This window comes from Kryptolebias marmoratus, linkage group LG18 (genome assembly GCF_001649575.2).
Source record: "Kryptolebias marmoratus isolate JLee-2015 linkage group LG18, ASM164957v2, whole genome shotgun sequence".
Taxonomy (NCBI): domain Eukaryota; kingdom Metazoa; phylum Chordata; class Actinopteri; order Cyprinodontiformes; family Rivulidae; genus Kryptolebias; species Kryptolebias marmoratus.
In genome coordinates, this window is record NC_051447.1 from 2,760,584 (window position 1) to 2,766,676 (window position 6,093).

At 33.3% G+C, this 6,093-nt stretch overlaps 1 long non-coding RNA gene across 1 annotated transcript; it reads right to left on the bottom strand.

Annotated features, from left to right (window-relative positions):
• Window positions 1–808: 808 nt before the first annotated feature.
• LOC119617951 lies at window positions 809–5,510 on the bottom strand. The gene is made up of 2 exons (XR_005234443.1): window positions 4,831–5,510; window positions 809–1,841 (listed from the first exon to the last, which is right to left on the bottom strand). It is a non-coding gene; the product is annotated as an uncharacterized LOC119617951 (long non-coding RNA).
• Between the last annotated feature and the right edge of the window lie 583 nt (window positions 5,511–6,093).

Genomic DNA, 6,093 nt, shown 5'->3' on the forward strand with positions numbered 1-6,093 from the left:
TTCGTTCACCTGATGGTTATTAGCATCTCCAAAACCAAGTCCTTTCTTCAACATATCAGCATAAGACACCTGTTCAGGCTGTGGGGATCCACCTCTGGCTTGTGGTCTCTCAGCAGCAGACACAGACTCTGTTACCTGCTCGTGGTTCTGAGGAACTTGGACCTGTTCACCTGTTGCTGTACAGTCAGAAAGTTTCAGCCATCTGAGTTTTTGAGAGGTCGATCGTCGGCCTTTTTTTGGCATTTTACACTCAAAAAACAACTACTTTTATAAGAAGAAATATATTTTATCAAGACAGTCACCCGTTACCTTGAAACGTTTTATAGCCAATAAATTTGTGGGTAAAACTCTTAAGTTTTCTCCACTAGTTTCCACAACTGTTTATACAGATTTTATTATAAGTATTTACAGTTTGTTTTCTCAATTATGTTGATTACAAGTCAATACTAAAGATAATTTTCTTTACAATATGGAAATTCCACCCAAAGAACAATAAGCAGTTTAATAGTTTAGCTCTGTAATAATCAGATGTCAAAGGTTAGCTTTGACCAGACTTTAGCCCAATTATTTGCTTTTATCAATAGATCATAAATACTAAATATGACAATTGGTCAATAAATGTATCCTGTGTAAAATAGTTTTAAACAACCTTAACTTGAAAGCCCTGAATTATTTTATATATATTTTTAATAACAATCAGGAACACAGTAGCAGCAGCAGCAGGAGGAGGCTGACAGGCGATGAGTCTCTGGTCACTGGGTTCAGATTCTGGTCACTCAGTTCACACAGGACACGGTCACTCCAGATGCTCAGTTCAGATGGCTTTTTATTTTAAAATGAACAAAACACTGGGATACAGATACAATGTGATCAAATATCTGCAGTCACAACAAACCTGAGTACAAACCTGCAGTCAGTCCAGGAGCAACAGCTGATTCAGGAACAGATGATCTGTTTATGAAATTTAATTAATCTAATTTTTAAATTTGTATATAGTGAATAAAAGATAAATTTGTTCAAACACTATATTGCAGATTTAAATGTCTAAATAAGACCAAATTTATCAAAATTAAAAATTATGTATCAAATATACAAATTGTTTTCAGTCCAGGTCAATATTATATATTTTAAAAGTCAATGTGTGCTAAAATATCTGCAGTCACTACAAACCTTCAGCAGAAATTCAGTATGTATAACTGTATGTGTATTTATCTTATAAATTAACCAGTAAATATACATGAGCACTATACAGAAAATAGATCTGGATGTTTATGTACGGTCAAGATTATTTAAACTGATCTGAAAAAGCCAAATATGTATCTAAGAATATGAATGTGTTATTCAAAATGATATTGTACTTAAGGTTCAAATCAAGTTTTATTTTTTGAATAAAATCAATTAAAATTTTCTTCTGCTTTCAGCAGCTGTCAATATAATTCAAGATGTGGGAGAGAGGGAGATAGGACAGATAGAGAATGAGAGCAGAGATTCTCTCAGAATTCCAAAACAGGCAGACAAGGTTCGCAATAACCTCAGTTTCAAAGCCAAGTTTCTGGTAAACCAGATGTCGCAAATTCTGATATTCAGAAAACACTGTGTTTTCAAATAGTCTTCATTCATCAAGGTTTTCAAATATTCAGTCTTAAAATCACAAGTTTTTCCTTAGATAGAGGGATAGGGTAGATTGATAGAAGATAGAATGCTTTTCAAATTAGATAGAATGGAGGAGTAGAGATGGGTAGAATGGCTGGTAATCAAAGAGAGAGCAGAGAGATGGGACAGGATAGATAGAATTGCTTTTCAATGATAGATTTAGAGGGTAGAGGTGGACAGCAGCACACCTGTAAGACACAAAAACAACAATTAGACATTTTATCAATTTAGTATATTTAAGAAAAAAAATGTGGAAAAATCTAAAGCAGTGTTACTTTAAATATCATAAAAGATGTGTAAAATGCCACCTGTCATTTTATTTTATTGACAGCACCACAAAATGTATTTACTAAGTGAATAGCAAAAATCATTTACTGGACTGAATCAATTAAAGATCAAACTGTACAAAACCAATCAGCAATGATCAATGAAACTAATTTGTGATAAGATTTCAGTTATAAATTATCCAAATTTAATCTGATGACATCTATTCAAACAATACTCTCACTAATAGATGTACAAAATCTTATTTAATAACTATTTTTAGTCAGGCTGATGGGTTTAGATCAAGAATAAAGAATTCAAGCGATCACAGCTGCATGTAATGTATCAGAGCAGAGATTAATACCAGACTGATCAAGTACCAAAAACCTAAACATGAAAACCAACAAGTAGTTGGAAAATGTCAAATTAATCCCAGCTAAAGACAACTTTACACGTTACACTGTAACAAGATGAATTGTGTTAGTTCCCCTGTCAGTGGTTTTATTATGGCTTATGGTGTTCTGACGTAAAGACTTGAAGTACATAATTTTTTATACATTCATGTTGTCTGAAAAGAATGAGTCAGCTCAGAATTTAACACCCAACATGGAAGGTGAAGCTGCAGCATTTTGACCACGTCTCTATGTGCTTGTTTGTCTGTTGGCAAAATTTCTTATGAATTTTATTGAAATTTTCAGTAAATAATTACTGGATTTACATTCAAAATGGCCACCACACAAGATGACCTTTGCAGACATTGAGCTGATTTTTTGTGTGGTAATAGCTGATCTAAGTATTTACTGATCTGCATTTTAAGACTTTGCCATGAACTGCTGGAGTCTGGCTGTTAAGAAGTTCATGAGCTACTGAATGAATTTTAATTAAACTCTCAAAGTAAAACCTAAACTCATTAACATTTGGACAACACAATTCAAGATGGCTGCCACAGTTGATCAACCTTAGCCAACATAAAAATGGCTATAACCTTTAATAAATTTATATATATTGAGCTAAAATTAGTAGTAGCAAATAGTGATCCTAACACACACCCTGAACACCAACTTATCTTATGAGTCATCTTCAGCACTCGAAGTGACCAAATCTAACATTATTACATGAATTCACACATAAAATTAAATAACTATAACACTGTCCTTTTTCATCATAAAATGCTTTTTATTTAAAAAATCAAGCGTGATAGTGATAGGCAATGTAAATAAAAACATTTTCAATTCATTCATTCTGTTTTAGAGGGATTAGTGATCTTTGTTATTTTATCCAGCTGCAGACTGTTTTATTTACTGTTTCTTTTAAAAACTGAGCTTAACAAATGAATACATTATTCACAGATCACCAGGGTCCTACACTAGAAAGCAGGTTAAACTTAGTCAAGGTTTCCTTAACAACTATAATTCAACTAACCCAACAATAAAAAACTGAGCTCAGTGTTACTGTATAAAGGGTTAACAATTTGAGAAGTGAAGCTGGAGTTTGACCCTGGATTTGTGTGTATTCATGTAAAACAGGAGAAACAGAGGATTTTACTGAAACAAATAAATACCCAGAGCCCAAAAATGTAGGACCTTACCAATACCAATACTTACTTATTCTGTTTTTAAGTTTTTAAGTTTTCAACATATTTACAAGTGACATTTACGAGACATGTTATATAAGAAGGCCATCATGTTTGTGACATCTAAGTCTACAGACTACAAAAACACCTTGCAGTCACAGTTTGTAGTGTTGAACCCAGGATAACTCAAGAATTAACTCAAATTTAATGTAGGAAAAATTACAATCAAAACAAAACATTATGACACTTGCACTGAATAAAACAGTTCAGTCCACTTATTTTAAAGAATCATTTTTTTCTGCGAGTAAGTCTCTAAAATATTACATTAAAAGAGTTACAGTTAACCTGTTCCAGTTTGAAGATCTGTGTAGAAATGAACATAAATGCTAACAGGCAGTTTGATGAATATAATGCCTTTGATGCTCAGACACTTTAGGTTTTATGATTAAATGGCAAGAAGTATTTACTTTTAAAAAGCTCATCTAAAAGCGATTAGTGGGAAATAAATGTTCGAGCAGTCATGTTCTGTTTTATTTAACAAGTATTTGATTTCTCAAACTCAAACATAACAGTAAAAGTTCAGGATGTTGGTGATACCTTAACAAACAATTACTAATCCAGAAAATAATTCCTGCATTGGAGCAAGTTAAGATTCCAGCATAAATTACCATGGTAACAGACCCAGGTAAAAAGTGAATCATAATCATGAATTTTAAAGTCCTGACCTGAACTTAAAACAATAAGCCACTGATGCTGCTTCAAAGTACAGGCCTCTAAATCACTGCTCATTAGACTAAAGCAGGGGTCCCCAAACACTGGGTCAAGGACTGGTACCGGTGCATGAATCATCTGATACAGGGCTGCTCAGTAATGTACATGTTTATTATTTTTATATATTGGCCTGAATGATGGTATATTGTGAGAAATGACCACTTTACTGCCTCTTTTCAGCACTTTATTTTTACATGTACTGGTAACCCTACAATCTAACGCTGGCTGAAATAAGTAAAAACAAACTTTATTAGAGAACTTATTTTACCCCACTAGTCTGTGGGAACGTTATCATCTATAAATCTAGTCTGTGATGCAAAAAGTTGGGGACTAAAGTATTACAGCTGAATTGATGTGACTCTGTACAGACGGAGTTACAAAATACTTCATTAGATGTAACAGAGTAAACAGTGTCTGACACGTCAAAGCTTGATTGGACACTGTCAGAAACAGCTCAGATTTAATACAGTTGCTTTAATCTCCTGCTTGGTTTCATGGACTTTCAAACTAAAATAGTTGCAAATGTGCTTTGATTTCAGCTACAAAATCTTTCTTTTGTTTGAACTCACCTTGAAATGACCACGATGGCACCCACTTGATAAACACACAAACACAGAAAGAGAGAAATAAATTATTATGCATCAAAACAATTTCTGACACAAATAATTACACTTTTTTTTAGATTTCATCTTCCACAAGTCTCAGCTGATTTTTAGACATTTTTTTCATGCAAATAGAAACACAACTATAATTTAGAGTAAATGTTAGCAGAGGTCAGGTTTTGCCATATATCTGCTACTAAACCATAGAAAAACCATCACATGATTGGACAAACACACACAGAACACTGTTACATTTTCAGAGTTAAGGTAACTTTGTTCCCATTTAAAATAAAATGACCAGTTGTGTATTTTTAGTAATGGGTTCACTTCTGAATGACAAATTTATGAAATACATTATGTTTTGTCCAAAAATGTGAAAATCTGGAGGCCTGTGGATTAAAGCTTGTTATTAGTGGAGAACTCATGTTCTCATCTGTGACATGGTAAGCAGTTTTCTGATTGTGCATCTATCTTTATGTTCTCAATAACTCAAAACCAAAATACTGATGGCCAAAGCATGATGCGGTAGATAAATGATCATGCTTTATGAAACAGAAAATATAACCAATTTGAAAAGCACTCTGTTAAACCAAAGGATTTTTTAAAACAATTTGGTTCACTTTTTTCCATAGAAAACAAATCTTATGTTCATGTATCACAAATGTTAAATTTCAAACTCAATTCAGATTCTCATGAAAATGCTTTAAAGTTTTTGTAATACTGTCTGAAAAAAATGATGAGGTAGAAAACAACAAATATCTTCAGTCTAGCTTTATTCAGTGGTTCAACTGATGCTCTGAATTACTTTTCTTTTTTTTAAAAACGAAATTTTAAACATTTGATTTAACTAATTGAGCCAAAGGGTTTTAATATTTTACTGATCTTAACTATCCAACCATCCATTTTCTTTACCCACTTTTCTGTGCTGACTCACAGTGAGCTGGTGCCTGTCTCCAGCACTTATTGTACAAGAGGCGGAGACACCTGGACATGTCTCCAGTCCATCACAGGGACACAGAGATGAACAAGACAACCATTCAGTCTCACTCACACCTGGGAATATTTTAGAGTTCCCAGTTACCCTGACAAGGATGTTTTTGATCTGTGGGCGGAAACTGAAGTACCTATAAAACATCCACTCATGCGCTGGGAGAACAGCCTTGTACATGAATGTTCAAATCACAAAAACATAACAGAAAACTTTATAACTATGAAGAACATTTGTAAAAT